The sequence below is a fragment of the Stegodyphus dumicola genome, chromosome 6, assembly GCF_044657685.1.
Source record: "Stegodyphus dumicola isolate Sdum_Otavi_A_Nest chromosome 6, ASM4465768v1".
Taxonomy (NCBI): Eukaryota; Metazoa; Arthropoda; class Arachnida; order Araneae; family Eresidae; genus Stegodyphus; species Stegodyphus dumicola.
The window spans coordinates 21,639,096-21,660,401 of record NC_140773.1 but is presented as its reverse complement, the minus strand read 5'-3'; the positions used below and the strand labels follow the sequence as shown (position 1 = coordinate 21,660,401).

The 21,306-nt window shown below is 33.8% G+C and overlaps 1 protein-coding gene across 6 annotated transcripts in view; it reads right to left on the bottom strand.

Moving 5' to 3' along the window:
• Nucleotides 1-21,306, bottom strand: part of LOC118192366 (plexin-B-like) — a 447,998-nt gene that overhangs the window by 291,619 nt on the left and 135,073 nt on the right. For all 6 annotated transcript variants that reach the window (XM_085818164.1, XM_035363312.2, XM_035363314.2 and 3 more), the window contains exon 2: nucleotides 3,858-3,901. The gene's annotated coding sequence lies outside the window, so the exon portion shown is untranslated. The remainder of the gene's footprint in view (nucleotides 1-3,857; nucleotides 3,902-21,306) is intronic.

Sequence of the window (21,306 nt, the reverse complement as noted above, 5' to 3'; positions counted from 1 at the left end):
CCTGATGTCCTCAAAGAACTACATAACAGCCCTACAGGAGGTCACTTTGGAATTATGAAGACCTTACAGAGAGTTCGTGAGCGCTTTTACTGGAATAATGCAAAGAATGACGTGCAAAAGTGGTGCCAATCTTGCGATGCCTGTGCAGGTCGGAAAGGACCGAGGAAACGCAGCCGAGGCAGACTGCAACGTTACAACGTAGGTGCGCCTTTTGAACGTATCGCCTTTGACATCCTGGGACCTCTGCCACGAACTGCTGATGGCAACAAATACATACTCGTTGTCATTGATTACTTCACCAAGTGGCCTGAAGCTTATCCTATTCCTGATCAAGAGGCAGTCACAGTATCTGAGGTAATGATACAGCACTGGATTTCCAGGTTCGGAGTGCCTCTTCAGTTACATTCCGATCAGGGAAGGAATTTTGCCTCGGCAGTAATCAAAGAACTATGCAAACTACTTGGCATTGACAAAACTCAAACGACGCCATTGCATCCCCAGTCGGACGGCATGGTAGAGAGGTTCAATCGAACCATCCTTAATAACCTCTCATTAGTGGTTTCCAGAAACCAACAGGACTGGGACAAGAAATTACCACTCTTTTTACTGGCTTATCGCAGTGCTGTCCACGAGACTACCGGCTATTCTCCATCACAGATGCTCTTCGGTCGTGACCTTCGTCTGCCTTGTGATCTATTGTTTGGCCGCCCTCCGGATGCTCCTTCATCGTCTGAGGAATATATTCAAGATCTCCAGGCCCGGTTTGAAGTGATGCACAATTTTGCACGAGAGCGAGTCAACTTGGCGACGGAGAAGATGAAGACCCGATACGACACAAGAGCTACTGAACATCAATTCCACGAAGGAGACAAGGTGTGGTTGTGGAATCCGACTCGACGGAAAGGACTTTGTCCGAAATTACAGTCACCTTGGGATGGGCCGTACACAGTCCTAAACAGGCTGAATGACGTCGTGGTTCGGATTCGTAAGTCTTCGAACTCTAAACCTAAAGTCGTTCATTACGACAGGTTAGCTCATTACTATGGCCATAGTACATAATGTAAATAATTGTAAATAGTATAAGACCATGGTCCATTTTGTTTTTAAATGTGTATTTGATTTGTTTTATGTATTGCATTTATTGTTCATGTTGTTTATTATTGTAATGTAATGCTTATTAATGCATTTATGCCACAGTTGTAAGTTTAGCTTCCTGTCCAGGGATTGTACTGCCCGGGACGTGCAGTCCTTGGGAAGGGGGCAGTGTTACGAATTTGGTATTTAAAAAGCTAATGTTAGTTCAATTAAAAATTAAATGATTTTATTTCTCGCGCAGTGCAGCGCGTGACGAATATTAAAAGAAAGCTAAGCCGTAAAATTGAAATTACAAGAGCGCGTGCATTAAATAAATAAATATCTCTTTTTGATTTCGAGAAAGTACTGGAAAATTCTAGCGCGTGATTTTAAAATCTTATAAAAGGAGGAAAACATCTCAGTTTGTAGTAGTTGCTTAGTTTGTTGTTGTTTAGAAAACTGCTCTTGTTGATTGTAGCGAATTCGCGGATTAGCGTTCTTTAGCTGTTTTTAATTGCGTTCTATTGGACATTTGAGTAGTTAAAAGATAACTACTGTGAGATATTGTAATACTGCATGATAATTTGAGAAAATTTAAGCATTTTTGTTGTGATAATAATAAATTTTTTTTTTGTTCATTTTTCATCGGACTTGTGCATTCATTTCATAACGAACCCGTACGCACGCAACATTATAAATGCGCCAAATGGTATGCCGGTCAGCAAAATGGATCAGCAAAGGTTGGATTGTGATCTGAGTTCTTAATAAGTCAAAAACATTGGTAATTTCATGTCTAATGGCATGAAAGACTCAAAATCTGTTTATCCCCAAAGCCTCTCGAGACGATGGTGGTAGAAGAAGGGAAATATTTCAGATTGATTCCCTTTCCGAGGTGTTTTACATCAAAACAGAAGTGAGTGCATAAAGTTCTTCTGTAATCACTGGAATTCAAAACATAAGATCTCATAGTTAGCTTTTATAACAGAGCTTCCCCTAACCACAGAGATTAACTAAACTAGCTAACAGAGATTAACTAAACTATAGAGTTAATTCTACACCTATGAAAGGCCAAGGAAGTACATAAATGTTGTACCTGATGCATTTTACAGTTTAATTTTCTTTAACCTCTGATTTAATTAAAAATGCTTCTAATGCCCTCAATTTATTTATAAACCTTTATGCCAAAAATGATTTTATGAGCAGAGCCTCTGATTTTATGATTTAATGCCTCTGATTTTATGAGCAGAGCTTCGCCTAACCACAGAGATTAACTAAACTAGCTAACAGAGATTAACTAAACTATAGAGTTAATTCTACACCTATGAAAGGCCAAGGAAGTACATAAATATTGTACCTGATGCATTTTACTGTTTAATTTTCTTTAACCTCTGATTTAATTAAAAATGCTTCTAATCCCCTCAATTTATTTATAAACCTTTATGCCAAAAATGATTTTATGAGCAGAGCCTCTGATTTTATGATTTAATGCCTCTGATTTTATGAGCAGAGCTTCGCCTAACCACAGAGATTAACTAAACTAGCTAACAGAAATTAACTAAACTATAGAGCAGAGCTTCCCCTAACCACAGAGATTAACTAAACTAGCTAACAGAGATTAACTAAACTATAGAGTTAATTCTACACCTATGAAAGGCCAAGGAAGTACATAAATATTGTACCTGATGCATTTTACTGTTCTAAAGTTCTTCTATAATCACTGGAATTCAAAACATAAGATCTCATAATTAGCTTTTATGAGCAGAGCTTCCCCTAACCACAGAGATTAACTAAACTAGCTAACAGAGATTAACTAAACTATAGAGCAGAGCTTCCCCTAACCACAGAGATTAACTAAACTAGCTAACAGAGATTAACTAAACTATAGAGTTAATTCTACACCTATGAAAGGCCAAGGAAGTACATAAATATTGTACCCTGATGCATTTTACTGTTTAATTTTCTTTAACCTCTGATTTAATTAAAAATGCTTCTAATGCCCTCAATTTATTTATAAACCTTTATGCCAAAATTAATATCCAAGAGTGGAAACAAGTTCCGATACAGAGAATTCGACGAAATATGATCACGTGGTTGTCACAGGTAACAGAAACAGGAAGATAACCAACGGTGAGATTAACATATATCTTTCGTGATATAATGGAAAAACTGGAATTTTGGGCCAAAGAAGTTGACAAAAAATTAATAAGTGATAAAAAGTGAATAATAAATTTAAATATATTTTGATCTAGACAGGCGAGTGTATCTGATCACCACAGGGTTAAGTTTTACTATATAACTCCCAACTAATTACAATGTATATGCAAAAGAAACTTTGAAACAGAAAGCCAGAAGATTAATCTTCTCCTCATTTAAAAAAAAAAGTCTCAAGAGAAATGACTTTAAGCTCAATAAAAAGCATTTGATTTAAAAAGTAAAAGTCAAGAAAATGCCGTGTTTTTTTTAAAAAAAAAAAATATTAAAAACATTTACAGCAATCGCAAGAAAATCCAAACAAAATAAATATACTTCTTCAATAGGTTTTCTTCCCCTCCCCACCAAACATGTGCATTTTTCTTTTATTCTGATTTTAAAGAAAGAAAAATTGATAGAAGCTTCTTTATAAATGCCCAAATCACTCTATTCTTGCATCAGTAAAATAATAAACATTCCCTCTTTGATTCAATTCCTTTTTTGTATGTTACACGCATACATATATATATACTTCCATGAACAAACTATTTAGAAATATTTTTACAAGAAGTTGAAATACGTAAGAAGCTTACCTGAATTTCAGGTTTATCGGCAAGTACTTCACGAGCAGCAAAATCTGAAAGAAAACAGAGAGAAAAATGCATGAGCCTTCAAAGAATTTAATAACCAGCAATGCGTTGCCAAAGAAAACTAACAAAAAATAAATTTCAGTGACCTTTAGAATAAAAATCGCTATCGTTAAAGAAACATTGTAAGCTAGCCGTTAAAAAAATATAAGCTGCAAGAAAAATAAGTCAGTGAAGCACTTAAGGTAAAAACGCTTAAACGCTATAATAGCAGGTAGAAGTTTTTAATATAATAGCTTGCGCAACGTAGAAGGCAACCCGTGCAAATGAACAATTACGGATACGCGGATGCAGCAAACAATTACAAAAAACACACCCTCCCTTTTTATGTGAAAGTTTAGACTGCGTCAGCTAGATGCATCAGCAAACTGCATCAGCTAGAGTTTCACCGTTTGAAAATCAGCACGTAAAAAAATTAATTGAAAAACTGAACTGAAGTGAATTAATACATTTCAAACAATCGATGATGGAGTATCTATCTAACGCTCAGGATTTTAGCTTTGCGCAGTGTGTCATTAGAATAATGTCCGAAGAACAATTATCAGGTACAGCAGGTGTGTTTTTCTTTTTTCCTTCCCCCCCCCCACTTTTATACACGAGATGTGATACTGGTTATAAAAGGTTACAAAAATAATAATTCATTATCTCATGATAGTGATCTTTTGCAGGTTGAACTTAAAATTCCTAATCAAGCAATTACAAATTAAGCAACTAAATGTTTCAGATAATCACAAAACTTAGAAAAATAAATCATATTCGCTAATACCGCTAAAACAGAAACAAGATAGTAGATTTTCAGCTGTTATATGTAAGTTATGAGTATCAGTTTTGGAATTATTCGAATTCAGATTCTTCTCAAATTAGTGAAACATTGTGATTACCAATTTAAATGCTTAAAATTAGTGATACATCTTGATTATCATTTTAAATGTTTATCTTGTGATTATCATTTTAAATGTTTATCTTGTGATTATCATTTTAAATGTTTATCTTGTGATTATCATTTTAAATGTTTATCTTGTGATTATCATTTTTAAATGGTTAAAGTTTAAATACTACATTTAAAACTCTATGTGATTTTACTACAACTGGTTTCACGCATATATATATATATATATCATAGATAAAAAATAAATTTTATTTAACGCATTTTTTACAAATGCTACTAACACATTTTAACATATTTAAACATTTTAATGCATGTGGGTATTTTAACACAATTTTACTAATGCACACATTTTTACAAATTTCACTAACGCATAAATGTTTACAAATTTTTCTAAAACATTAACGCAGTTTTACTAACGCAGTTGTTACATAACGTAACAGGAATAAATACAGATTTTACCAATTTTCTTTCTCACATCTGCATGTAAACGGTATAAAAAATATTCGGATTTTTAAATTTTCTACAGTAGCTTTTTGAAAATTAAATGATTACAAATATTCAAATCAATAACAAAGTTTATTTACACACTTTGTATTTCTACTTTAACAGCTATGCATATAGAATTTAAAGAATAAAACGTGTGGAATGATTTTGTCAGTTCCAATTCCGCGAAATAACCTAGAAATAAAAACTGAGACTAGAAAGGCAACCAATTAAGACCAAATTTCGACCTTAACTGCAATTACAAAACGAAATTTCATTTCGAAAAATGTTTCTGAATATATTACTATACTAAGAACGTTGTTCAAATACGTATGATACTTAAATGGTTTTAGATACTTAATGCATTCAGAAGATTCTATTTTGTTTTTAGTATTCATCAACAAACTATAATCCAATAAATCTCACTTATTTACTACGCAAAAAATTTAGCACGTTATTTTTACGTCAAAATAGTTTGCATTATAAACTAAAATCTATAAAACAGAAGAAAATTTGGTAAAAGTTTACAATTGGGTGCCCCTTGTAATTTTGGCGATTCCTTTTTGACGCCAAATCGGCGCCAGAAAGGCACACTTTCAAGATGGCCGCTACACAAAACTAAAATAAGAAGTCAAAGAATTGCACAAACTCGGTGTCCATGTACACATCGATCTATTTTCACTTAAAAAGAATCAGAGAACTGCACAAACTAGGCATTGCGCAATGCTTTAACTTTGTTCATACACACATCGATCTATTTTCACATAAAAAAAAAATCAGGAAGCTAAAACAAAGTTAAAACTATCATGGTAACCATAAATGGGGTTTCATCGCCAAAATTGAACAAAATTTGTCGCTAATGGAAGAGGCACCCCATTCTACACTAGAGTCGAAAATTTAATCAGCTAGACGAACAGTTCTTATTTCTATAAATGTCTATATCACAACTTAAAACGATTACATGTATTTCATGCAGTGTAAATTATATGCACACAGATATTGCTTTATAAAAGGATTTAACAAATATTGCGATAAACTTGCCAAACGTAATTGCCGTGTTTTGCTGTGTAGCCATGTTCTGACGTGTAATTGTTTTTCAGACTCAATCGCTGAATGTCGATGCGGTAGTCGCAATTACAAATACTATATATAGCTTTATTTTATACCGTAAAGAAATATTATATATAAAGAAGTATTTTATACCGTAAAGAAATTAATTTTATATATTAATACAAAAGATATAGCTCATACATTAATACTTTTTCCATTAATCATGTCTTAATTTATATTGCAGTCTCCGGAAAATAACATATAAATCGATCAACTAACTGAATGAGCTACCTTTCCACTGAAAGTTAAGATTGCATCAAATAAAAATACAATCCTGCCAGAGAGAAAACCAATTAGACAAACATGAAATCGGTTTCATACCGATTTATAGCGGTCTCCTCTTTTGCTATTCATGTAATCATTGCTCAGTGTTTGGTGCTACTCTTCTCCACCGTCTCGGAAGATCCTGAAGTAAATTTTGAGCTATCGGATGCCAGCAGCTTCATGAATTACACCTTCCATGGAATGAACAACATACTCAGTTATGCAGTTCCAAAATTCGACGTGAAAGCCAATTTAAGCCACTTGTTCACCTGGAACACAAAGCAGCTGTACGTGTTCCTCCTTGTTGAATATTCAAAGCGTAACACACTCTACAGCACCATATTGTGGGACAAAATTATCTTACAAAGAGAGGACGCAGATTTTCATTACCTAGGCCTAAAGCCTAAGTATTCGATGGCAATTCAAGGAAGAGCATGGACTGGTAGGAAAAATTTGACACTGTCACTTGCTTGGAGTGTTACACCAATAGTTGGCAGTATTTGGAATGCGCGTGGACAGGACTATTATATTCTTACAATACCTGGAAACAGTATGTAACAAATGATGAAACTGTCAAATAAAGGATGAAAGTTACTGAACAGTATAAAAATAGTTAATTTCTTTTTTCTTTTGTTTCCTTTTATTCCCATTCTTTCCTTTGTCTTTTCATATTTCTTTTTCACTCTTCTTTTCCCCTGCTTTTCTATTCGGATGGGGGAAGGATCTTTTCTGCTTTATATTCACTTCCCCCCATCCTTCCATCTCCATCCCTTTCTACATATATCTCTCAAGAGGGAATCGAAGGCATTCATAAAATAAAAGGTATTAAAAAATCCTCTCTCTTTTTCCTCCTTAAAAATTTAAGACAAAGAAAGAATTTAAAAGGGAAAAAGTGTAGAATAGAGAACAGCTGTAGGCATTCTTTCTTCCTTTGGAGACATCTTACACGATAAAGAAAATTTACAACAAAGTAATAGGAGATTATCATCACCACATTCATGAAAGATTTATTTTTTAATTCAAATGTCTAAATCACATGTCTTTACCATGTCAAGATAACTGAATATCTAAATCACACGGTACAGTCCATCTTTGGGTTTGATCATAATCCTTCTCCGTAATGAGTGTAGTTAATAAAAATTTTCACACATTGAACCCTATCGTGGCGACCAACTTCCTAAGACGACCACCTTCGAAAGCGACTGTTTTTAAGAGCCTTAAATATCAGTATTGAACATTGCTTCTTCACGACCACTACCTCTGTAGAAGATCAAAAACCATCTGGATTTGTGGGCAGAACTAAGAGAGTTATCTATATTTAAAATATTGTCTTTCGTTTCCAACCTTACAGGACTCAGCACAAGCACACTGTTGCCAATATATGTCCCAAATGTGGATTTTTTCATCAATTGCTTTATGGAATTACAGGAAGCAGTTGTCGCTTTGACAACCCGGGTAGTAGGCGTTGTTTATAATTGACGACTACCTAAAATTGGGAATGCAGAAAACTCAGGTAGCGTGACGAGCGATGATCAACAGTTATGCATCAAAATTGATACCTCATGTGGGAAAAATGCAACAGACATTCACTGCGTTTGATGTGCATGACAATTACTCAGCAGAGAAAAGCTCAATTTCCCATACAGACTTTTTTTTCTTGACAGAAAGTTTCAGCCCTGAAGGATTTAGCTGTTACCAATACATCAAATGGCTTGATAAAATCAAGACTAAACTGGAATTGCTGAGTTTCTAAAATAATGGTGCGCCGTTATTCAGAAGCAAAGTAAATGCATATATGGAATACATAAGAAACATAGCCTAAGGAAATTTTATGTGTAGCTATGATTAGTAAACATTAACATACATCTTGCACACACCCCAAAAAAATGGGGGGGCAGTTCTATATCTTTCGTTCTGCTGGACCAATTGTCGAAATTTAACTTGCGTTTTCCATGTCTCAAAAGCGTGACTAGGATATATATTATATTTATATATAGCATTGTTCTAACATAGGTACTCTCACACAAAATCGGATTTTTTCTGAAATAACACAACAATTTTTTTACATATTTCGATTCTACGACTGAAATTATGCCAAAACGCCGAGTTATGTAAAAATCACGGGAGTATTTCTTAAAACATTAGCTTTCAAAATTTTAGTTCCACCAAGTTAATTGAATTTGGTATTTATTTCTTAATATCTCTTTTTTATTAAACTTATTTGAATCTTTCTTTCACATTTGGACATTTAGGTTCATTTCAAATAAAATTCGCGCATTTTTTATGATTTATTTTTGAAATTTGTATTTTAAAATTACTTTTTATAAATTTTTCCGGAAAAATTGTTGATTTATAACCTATAAAATTTTTACCATTATTTCAAAGTAGATGTATTTCTAGGCATATCTGCAAACAATTAAGAGTTTTTCATTCAAAATTTCCAAAGATATAAGTGAATTTATATATTGGAGCGTTTTGAAATTTGGCATATTTGTTATAAGCCATAATAACGCCAAATGTGCTTTTACGCATTTCGTTAAAATTATTTGAAAGTCTGAATAATGCCCTTTATTTAATGCTCATGCACAAAGAAAATTTAAAAAAAAATCTAAAAAGTTTCATATTTTACATTACGCCTAAAGGGACGTTTTTTAACTTTTCTTCTTAGCTGTGTGTTGGCTTTATTTATTAAATATCGTGTTCTTTGCACTTAAACCATAAAATTCAATTCAATAGCAATATGGCAAAATAATTTTAAAATGAGCATATCTTTAGAATTTCCGATACACAGTCTCGCGCGCTGGAGATAATTTTTTTTCCCGTACAGTGTTGCTATTGCTCGCTTTGAAATCGTTGAGTTTTTTAATCAAAAATTAGTTTAACGTTTTACAAAATATGAAATAGATAATAAAACAAATTCCAAATTTAAAATTTGGGTTTTCAGATGCCCATATTCGAATGGAAACGTACGTTATTCAAAATCTGATGGCTCTAGGTACCGTTATTTTATTACAATGCGGGAAATATACATACATTTATGGAGATTCTTCATTATTTAATTTTTTAAAATATAGCACAGAACGATAACATTTGGTGGCAACAGTTTAAAAAGTAATTCGCCTTTTATAGTGAATCGACGCAAAATGCCAAAATGAAATTAATAGCCCTTCTGGGCTAACGGCGTTTGATCTTTTTTTAAAAAAAAAAAAAAAAAAAAGGAAGAAAGAAACAGGAATGGAACAAAAATATGCATATGTTTCTCAAGGACTCACGACCAGATAAAGAGCGGAGAAAAGAAGCATCTAAATAACCCTCAAATACCTTACTCATTTGCATATTTTTTAATGCTGAAAACTACTGTTGTGAAAAGATACAGCAAACTAACCATACATAAAAACTTTTGAACCAGTAATAAGTTACAAGAAACAAAATGGGTTAAAAAAAGTCAAATACACGAATAGTTAGAATGTTTTTTAACGTAATGGTTATGGATATAACCGCAACAAAAAGTGATACCAGCAAAGGAGAAAAGTAAGGATTCACTGAATGGTTTAATGAAATACAAAAAACACTTCATTTAATATGATACCGAATGCACATGAGATTTGACTGCAGTAAGTTTCATCTTAAAAAATACAGCGGTATAGGAAAGCAAACACTGCAGGTGGAATATAATGAGCTGACTCATTTTCAGAGGATTGAAGATAAAATATAAGATTGGAGCAATGAGTAAATGGTTCAGTTTTTAACACTGGGCTAGTGTGGTCATAAAAATTTTCGAAGAGCAATTATCAGATGTTAGCAGGTGTATATTTTTTGCCTTTCATTATTCATTCATCAGATAAGACATCGGTTCGGGAAAAAAAGTCATTCATTATAGATGTCCTACGAGTGATTGCCAAAGGACGAACATGAATTTATAATTAATTCCATAGCAGATGGAAATAATTTTGTCCTTAATACAAAACACAAGGATAATATCTAGAATATTTATGTGTTAAGTTAAAATCCTTTTAATAACTTAAGACTTCAGCAGATATCACAGTTAAAATATCAGTAAAATGATAATGAAATCAATTCTGAAAACGAAGTAAATTTCCACAGGCATGGAATCTGGTACAGTTGCTCAATAGGCTATGATATATATATGTTACCGTGAAAGACCGAAATTGGAGAATGTCGACTTTCACCGCAGAATGTTAACATTCACCAAATACGTTGGTGAAAGATCGAATATTGCACTACATTCTTGTATATTCGGACCCTCACCGGTGTATGTCGACAATCACAGATATGCTCTGATGTAAGTCGAAAAGAGAGGTCATAAAGTGCCATAATAGTTTAAGTTGTTGCAATAAATAAGATTTGAATCACATAATTTAGTAAGTTTTTTATTATTGTTATTTTATTTTCTCATTTAGAACGTACTGTATAATTAAGTAAGTTTTTAACTTCTATTATCTTCCTTTCTCATTTTGAATGTATTGTGTGTTTTAGGTTCTCATGTTCTTAAGTTCTTATTTCAAGTCTCAAATGCGTTTATTCGCGACTGAATTACGGAGAAGAAAATATAATATTGTTATATGTTCAACATTCAACATTAGTACATGGTGAATGTCGACATTGACCGGTGTAAATCAGAAATAAGAGTATTTGGAAAATATTTCGGACATACACCAAGAGACTATGTGAATGTTGACATTCACCAGTGAAAGTCGACATTCTCCAGATTTCGGTATTTCACCGTAACATATATACAGCTTTTTTTAAAGTAATTTTAATGATTCCATATAAAGCATAGCCGAAGCTACTACAATTTGCTTATTTAAGAAAATATTTAATAGCAGAATAATTTACATCACATTTCCTTCAAAAGACTCACTTTCAGATATCATATATTTTTGCCATCGTCCATAAAAGTTGCTGGAAGACTATTCTTTGAGAGTTCTTCAAGATGATTTATTGCAGATAGGATGAATTCCAGAATTTTAGTTCTTTCACAACTTAAAATGTTTTAGGCAAAATAGTCTGACACGAATTAGAACAGGTAGTATTTTCCATATTAGACTCACCGTATCTTACGAAATTCTATTTACCGGCACTTTTCCACAGGTTTCATTCCAAATTCTAAAACCACGCCTTTATAATGACGTAAAATTCAGTTTTAGATTAGCAGTAATTCAGGTGAATACATATCCAGAAATAAATGATACAATTTCCAGTTTCAAGTGAAATTTCTGAAAGAAGCAATAATCATTCGATAGAAAATCCAGTGTCTTTCCATCGTAATTTAAACACAACAAAACATATACTAGTTTGTTTTAGATTTTTTAAATCCGAATGCAATTAATTATTTATTAATTAAAAATTAATCAGCTCAGTTTAAGAATTTTATAACATTAGAATTCGGAAAGGGCAATAACATCAGATTAAAAATTTTCAGTTCCACCAGTAGCAGAATTGTTAGACCACTAAGCGTTGGTGGTTTGATTCGAATTCAAATTTCGGCGAATAGATTTGCTGTATAAGTTACTTCCGTGATTAAGTAATGTGTAACTTAAATATAGTTAAATTACTTAACTTAGTAAAATTAATTACTTAAGTAACTTAAATACGATTCCTTACTGCACTGAAATAAATGAGAAGCTTTGAAACATTCCAAGGAGTGCATTCCAACTTTTAATTCCTTAAGATCGATCATTTACTAGTTTTCCTGAACGAAAGAAAATTAATCTTAATAGGATGGTAATACTTCATTTTTTTCTTATTATTCACCAAAATATCTTTACAATGCATTCAGGAAGTGACATATCATAGTTCTGGGAATATCACACAGTTCCCTCGCATTGCAAGCAGATTTATTGATGTGTTAAGTTCTCTACATAGTAACTCCTGCTAGCTTTCGGAATGGTTGGTTCTCAGTCATCATCGGCACAACTTCCTGATGCCTACTCTCCGTTGCCACCGAAGTGAACAAAATACTTCTCTCGTAATATGTAACCTGGACTAATGACGCCGATGAAGGACCACCATTCGAGACAAACTATCGTGGCACTTGGAATATTCCACGATCTTTAATGACAGATTGGCGGACAATTCCATCTCGAGTGACTCGTTAATGCTGGAATAGAATTTTAAACAAATCGAATCGGATTCCAATAAATGCCCTTTCACATCTCGAAGTGACGCTTGCCAGCTTCAGCGGAAGTTAATGGACCGCGACTTAGAGTTAGCGCGCAATGCCATAATTTAAAGCGACCTGTAAAGATAAAAAGTGAAGCAACGTCGATCAACGCACACTTAACGAGCGTTTTATTGAATGATAACGTAGGAAAGTCATCTACTAGAGTTCAAACGGAAAAGGGCAATTTTCGTAAAAAATGTTCGTTATCAAGGAAAAAAAAAAGTTTGATAACTTTATCGTGTTTAGATCCAACTGAGAAGGGTAGATGTTGCGCCATTAATTAGTATTGCTAAAATATACGAATTTTAAAAAATAAATCTGTACGATGTTTTAGTTTTTCTCCTATTAAACCTCTCCTCTTTTCCGTTAAATTCTCCGGTGAAGCTCCATGAAATCTTGCTAACTGGGAATCCCTTCATCGTGCGGGTATGCAAATTAGTTTCTTCAATGAGTTAAAAATCCAATTATAAGCATTAATTTTTTACACCTGAAATCAGGTGCTATTGTTTTCGTTAAGTGAATTTCGTGTATGGGCAAAACAGTAATTGTTGCCATTCTACTTCCAAAAACTACTTGTTGCAAGCTTTAAGCGTAACGATTTAGTGAAAAAAAAGGATACAATTCAAATTTCCCCATGTGGCATTAATATACGATGGAATAATATCACTGCAGCTCATTTTATTCTTAACCGCTGGCATTACTGTTTAAAACAATTCGTTTTCAGTGTGAGATTTTATGCTCTGTGTTTTGAATTTCCGGGGATTTATCTTAAACTCCTAAACTTAAAACAGTGCCAAGTAAAATAACACTTTTCTTCAAGATGTTAGTCTGTAATTTTAAATTTTCATGGTAATTTTTTACTCGCTTTATGGGACTGCGATTTAAAAAAATACCCAGAAATTTGAAAATTTACGAAGATTTTTTTTCCTTTTTTTTTTTTTACGAATTTAAATGTCAGTGGCTTTCAACAATGAAAATGAATTTTAAATTACGAAGATTTTTATCAGGGAAGCGGTCAAGTCACTGAACACTGGTAGTTAGGTCCTGAGTTCAAATACCGGTGAACGGACTGGCTGCATGGACATGTTTTTTTTCCCTTTCATGTGTAACGTGTATACGAGCCCGTTTTTATTAGAAAGTCCTCCATGAAGACATCCCTTTCTTTAGGCAGATAGCCCTCGCGTGCTTTGCCATAGTTAAATAAACCTAATCAAACCAAAACTAAGTTAAATAAAATGCACTAAATATATTCTAGTACTGCAACAAGAAATATCGTAGAAGAAGCCTTGCTCTAAAGGAACAAAATATGAAAATCTAAGTTGAAAGATAGGATTAGCACATCGAATATATGGGTCGAAAAAGCGACCTGACAGAAAGCAAAATACGTAGGTAAGTTGGAAAAATAAGTTTCCCCTGTCGACTGTGGTCAGAGTTGTGTATGAAAGTAAAAAAATAGAATGAGACATTAAAGATATGACATACTTTATTTTTCCACATAGGTACCAAATTCATTGAGACATCGGTCATATCGCTTGATAAGCTTCAAAAAGCCCTCCAGGAAAAAATCAGGGCTTTGCATATGAAAGAAGCGTTGAACGGCTTGTTTCTGGCTTGAAATGGTGGACCCACGTTTCATCCCCCGTCACAATCCGAAACAGAAAGTCATTGCCATCTTCATGGTAACATCGCTTGATAAGCTTCAAAAAGCCCTCCAGGAAAAAATCAGGGCTTTGCATATGAAAGAAGCGTTGAACGGCTTGTTTCTGGCTTGAAATGGTGGACCCACGTTTCATCCCCGGTCACAATCCGAAACAGAAAGTCATTGCCATCTTCATGGTAACGCACGAGATGTTCCAGGCTGACCCCCATGCGTTGTCGACCCCCTTGTGTGTCGAAGGAGGTGGTCAAAGGAGGAAGTGAGAGCGGTTATCCGCTATGAATGGGCACGTGGAGTATCAGGAACAGAAATTCAAAACCGCCTCGTGGGCCAGGTGTGATGTCGAAGCAAATGGTGCGGAGATGGTGTCGCACATTCAGTCAAGTCAGCAAGTGGAGGACATACCGAGAGTTGGACGGACGCGCACGGCCACTACAGATGCAAATGTCAAGAAGGTGGATGACATGATTAGAGCGAACCGGCGTATCACCATCGATGAAGTAGCTGAAGAACTTGGAATCTCACATGAGCGAGCTCAAAACATCATCCACGACATTCTTCGATACAGAAAAGTGTCAGCACGATGGGTGCCCCGACAATTTACCTCGACACACAAGGTACAACGCATGGGGGTCAGCCTGGAACATCTCGTGCGTTACCATGAAGATAGCAATGACTTTCTGTTTCGGATTGTGACGGGGGATGAAACGTGGGTCCACCATTTCATGCCAGAAACAAGCTGTTCAACGCTTCTTCCATATGCAAAGCCCTGATTTTTTTCTGGAGGGCTTTTTGAAGCTTATCAAGCGATATGACAAATGTCTCAATGTACTTGGTACCTATGTGGAAAAATAAAGGTATGTCATATTTTTAATGTCTCATTCTATTTTTTGACTTTCACACACAACTCTGACCACAGTCGACAGGGGAAACTTATTTTTCCAACTTACCCTCGTACTTTATATGACGACGATGGAAAAATCACATGAATATCAGAACTTTTATTAACAGCAATGAAAAAGTCACTTTAAAAAAGAACTTGGTTTTAAAATTAAATTAGCTTCAAAAAAACAACTAACTTTTTATCAAACGAATAAAAAGCATTATATGCTTTATTTCCAGTTTCCAACGTTCGATAAAAGAAAGGCAGATAAAGCACTGTAAAAAAATTAAAGTACACAATTCAGCTAAAATTCCCGTAATAAGCGCCAAAGTGTTTCTCAAGTGGACAGGCGAATGACTTAAGACAATAGGACGCTCCAAAACCTGTGTAATCAACACTTGAATTAACTACTTAACAAAGCACAATGAATTTTAATTTCATTAACTAAAAACTTGAAAAGCATACGGAATAAAAAAGAAAAAAAAAGTTAATAAAGGAATTAATAAAAAGGAAAAAAAATAATCGTTAGGCCGCAATCCTAATTGAAATAAGCCAAGTACCGTCGGTGCTGAAGAAGTTCGTAAAAATTCATAATACGCTAAATTATTCCTCTTTTTTATTTCCATTCTTTTTTTTTTTTTTTTTTTTTTCCTTTTGGAACATTCTAAGTATCAAAAGTTTCGGCGTAAAATGTGCTTTATCTGGATTTGTAAGGCAGAACATTGCGGCGTTTCGGCTTCGAGGCTTTTCTTTAGTGTTCTAAACGAGTTTTTCCCACCCTGATCTTTTGTTTCAAAGTACGAGCGGCACAAAAAAAGAAAAAAGAAGAAAAAAATCACCCTAGCTCAGCGAATAAAACCTTTCTGAATAGATACCTCATTACGGTTAACGGTCGTAAAAAAATGCTTCTGTGTTTTAAGTGGATAACGACCAAAAAACATGAAGATGGAAAAAGGTGCATATAATACGCCATCAAGGACGATTCTTATGAAGAACTCTTCAGTTGGATGCAGCATCTCATAAGGCAGCCATACCCCCCCTTCCCCACAGGACTCATAAGATTATATGTATGAATGTATATATCTTAGTAATGGTTAACAAAAGCATTCCTGCAGAAGAAAGAACATAATTTGAAATACATGAATGGTTTTTACATAGGTTAGATTCTACGCAATAAATGTAAAATGGATACCATAGAATTTTGTTCAGGTCTCGCTTATTTTTTAGTGTCCATAAACTGGCAACAGTAATTATATTTTATACCAGAATATTTTGATTAGCAGTTTTATATATGTACGATTTTATTTTTTAAAATAAACTTTATTTATTTATTTATTTATTTATTTTTTTTTTTTTTAAAGAAATGCTGGAATAGTAAGACTATATACATGCAAAAGCAGCTTCAACTCATTGTGCATGTAAAATTATCCGTGGAGTCAAAACGAAACTCTTTGTAATTTCTAATTTTAACCAAGTAATTGAGAATGAAATCAACAATTATTCGATAAAATAATTAAAATGCTAAATATATTTGTTGAGTATTTATTTATTTTTAAAAGTCGTTCTTAGCTACTCTCGAAGAAGAATCAAAAGCGCAGCTAAAGCCTATCTAAAAACGAAAAGATCTGATGTGGCCAGCACATGACCGTTCGCCAATTCTATGTTTTAAATAACAGTAAAGTATCGAGTTCAACAACTTAAAAAAACATGGAATTGGTTGGTCGTTAGTTAGTAAAATCTAGTATGCTTACAAACTTTTATGTCTTCAGAGTTAATTATAAACGCTAAACGTTTTTTATTAGTCTGTTCTCCATGAATGGAAAATGATAAGTATACATGCTCATAAACACATCCGTTCTCATGCCTTCATTTGAAAATATCGCATCGATCGTAGTATATCCTATGGACATACTTGTGATTCGGATTCACAAATCGATGATTTAACAGTCACAAAATTTTTTTAAGCTGCATTATCTTCAGAATTCTCGAGAAAGTGTTAAGTATACTTTTTTTGTAGTCTTTTCTCAGTTCATGATATTAATGCTCGGTTTTCTTATAATAAGGTGACAATTATTTTATTTATTCTTTTAGCTTTATTTATTACACATCACTTTTGTTCTTAAAATTAATATGTTTCACAAACAATAATCAATCAACAAATGGACTGTATTCCTACACTTTTATTTTATTACACATGTCAGCGATGCGAAATAATTGATACAAAATAAGCGAGCCATTCTACATGGCTGTCACAAACACAATTCTATCAATCAATTATCTTGTTGCCACACATAAAGTTCAAAACTAAAAGAAGAAAAACAAAAGGAATTTACGCTGTTTGCAACAATAAAATACTCACATAAACAACTTTCTTTGGTCTTACGCCACATAAAATTTAACAACAAAATCTAAGCACAGTTATCTTCAGAATTTCCAATACAGCGTTAGTGTTGCCATACACTTTCTTTAAAAATAATACATAGCATAACATTGAGTGATAGCATACGCTTTGAACATTCTACACAAGAGTGAAACGGACACAAATTTGATGATTAATTAATTACACTACAATTCATAATCACACCACAATTACAGATTTTTAAAAAAGAAATGTTATAGTTGCTCTTTCACCCTAGTTCTTATAATCTCAGAAACAAATTATTCTCAATCGAGGCTCATTTTTATAGTGAAATTGAAAACTAATGAAATTTAACAGGGCTATTAATTACAGCTGCTAGAGTTACTAATATAACATAGTCATAATCATGTATAGTTATATAATAATTATCGCTTTGTATTTGCTAATTATACTATATTTCTAATTATACAATAGCTGTTACAGTAGAAGTGTAAAATGGCAAGTCCTGTTCATCATTCAATAGACTGCATGTAGTGAAAATGTTCAGCCAAAGAAGACGTATTCAGCCAATAAGAAATGTTAAGCCAAAATTCAAAATGCATGAGATATTTCCAATCTTATGGCCTTTCAAGTTATGAACATTCTTAGATTTGAACCTTTACGAAAAGAAAATGCATTTTAAATAATTTTAACACAAATGTGTTGAAAAATTAAAAGCGAATGTTCATACGATAGAGATGAAGAAATCTACCAATTGAAACGGTTAGAAAGCAGCAATTTTGTGCTTGTTGATGGCACAGGTTCAAAAAGAAGGCTATAAAACAATGATTACCAAAACAGACGCCAAAAAGTAATCGCAAAAATACGAAATTTCTAATGTATTGTTTGTGCCTCAAGAAACACGACATCGTACTCTAATAACCTTAGTAATAACTCAAAAGAGAAAGAGCATTAACAGTATAAAAAAGGAATATAATGGAACGTAGTTAATGGATCCCTTACAGCAGGCATGGCTGGTTTCATAGATTCAAAGTTCGTGAGAACTACATAATATCAATGTAACTGGTGAAGCCAGTTACCAGAGCATTTCCGCTCAAACTTTTGCATCACAGCTGTGGACTTCTATTTACAATAGAACTAGATTCTTTTGGAAGAAGTTGCAAAACAGAAGGTACATCCAACAAAAAAAGATGATCTTTTAAAGGCACTCTTTACTTTCACATAGTCAAATCCCTTTTGGTTCACCATCCTAAATAACCTAAAAATGAAGAAAACGTTGGTTTTCATTTCCAGAACCAGCTGTCGAACTTTAAATTCGTAGGTAAAGAACTTCTTGGAACTTGAAAGACAATAAGCCGTAATGATTACGATTTTTAGTAGCTTGATGGTCATGGCATTCGTGCGTAAACCAAGAAGTTCCGGCTACTATGTCCGGTTGAAGCCAATCTTCACTAGTTAATGGTTAAAAACACGATACTGGTAATGAATATATGTCTATTACGTTTTTGTTTCCAAGTAAATTCGGAATTGATATACATCTTTTATCTGTTAACCATATGCTTTAACAACTTGTCTAATGAAACAACGACTCATTTGGAAACATTTACAAAGGAATCTTTCCAAAAAATATGGACCGTTATATTATGTCATACTAGGCTATGAAGTATTGTTAAAGCAGCAATGCCTATTTAGGCTTTTTAGTATTTTTCACGTTACGTTACAGTACGCTGCGTTGTGATATACACCAGGGAATTATTTATGACCTTTCGGCAGTACTGCCATTGGACATTCCGTTTTTAAATTATAGCTGAAACTGCCTAACAATCCCAGGAATTAAAACGTAATAAAGACCTCTTAACAATAAATTTTACAAATATTTTCAGCATCATTTTAATTAATGAAATATTGTTACAGATTTTGTATATATGTAAATAATTTTAGTGTGAAATTTTAGCTTCCCCCCGCCTCGTGTGTGTCGAACTGTCTGAAAGAGACGAAGCTCTGCCGAGAAAATAAGAATACAGTGCAAGGCTATTTAGCACTGAGGAACGTGGCTATCTCACTAAATTGGCGAGAACAAATTTTTGTCGCCAAATTTTCCGATAAATTGCCAACAGTCGCCAAACTGTGGTCTGGTACCTGTATGATTGTAATTGGTTAATTGAATAAGTATAATTGATCCCTGTATGCAACTGTAACCGTAGCTCTTTTGTGTAACTTTTCTTATGTCTAACGCATATGCCTTCCAGTAACTTCGACAAATGGAAAGTACTGGCGATTTCTCAGCGGCCGGAGGATAACTATATAAGACCAGAGACTCCGTTTTTCAGTTCACAGTCGACTTCGGAGTGTTAAGGTATATCCGGGTCAACTTCCCTCTTTAGATGCGTTTTGCACAGCGCTGTGTTTAACGTTCTTAATAATCTGAAATGTAACTACTGATTGAGCTCTGTGATACTGAGAAGGGCTATTCGAGTATTTCTGTGCAAAGTTGCAGAACCGGTTAAGTGTTTTTTTCGGTAAAATAAATTTTGTCAAGCTATCATGGGTTCTGTGCTCATTCAATCCATTATGAACCCTTACGCACACAACAATATGTTTCAATTATTCCACACTTAGCCTACAAAATTTTTTTCCTCCTAACTTACAAGGTATTTCTCCCTCCTTCTTAGCATGCCTTCGTGGTGTAGTGGTCAGCACGCTCGACGCGTATTCGAGAGGTCCGTGGTTCGAGTTCTGGCAAAGGCATTGCTCATTTTTCATGTCTCCCGCTTCCCCCCAAAAAAACCTTATGTCTCTACAGTGGCGCCCGAACTAAAAAGGGTGGTGGACGATGATTCTCCACCACCAGGATTTGGCCATTGGGTCCTCAGTCGCCCTTTAAAATGGGGAGTATATAAGGTATTTCTCCCTTATTAGCATGCCTTTGTGGTGTAGTGGTCAGCACGCTCGACGCGTGTTCGAGAGGTCCGTGGTTCGAGTCCCGGCGAAGGCATTGCTAATTTTTAATTTCTCCCGCTTTAAAAAAAAAAAAAAAAAAAAAAAAAAAAAAAAAAAAAAAAACTAATGTCTCTACAAACTAACCCAGAAGCTTTTTCGTTATCATTATGAAAAATAATTTAAATGCAGTCATATTAAATAATTATTCATCCGCAAGAAAAACAAGTACTTCAACCTTCATTAGTTTTGTTTACAAAAATAATTTCGGGTTAACACGACACCTCGAGTAATCGCCCTCTTACATAAAGCATACTAATTTTTTAAAAAATTTCTTTAATAAATATTTATTTCAAAGCAAATTATCGTTTTTTAGCTGGAGCTCTAAATAAAATAAATAAATTACTATATTTCTATTGCGGACATTGACAACTGGAATTCATCACGATTTATGATTAGTAGGGTGGTTTTAGACCTGTGGCCAAAACCGTGACAAGACAGTTAAAAACCAAATGCTTTCGGAACACGTTCCAAATATTAATCATTACAAAGTGAGTGATTTCAATTTAATTTTTCTGAAAAAGGTTAACTACATTTTTCTTTGTATAAAGTAGTGTTATTATCTTACC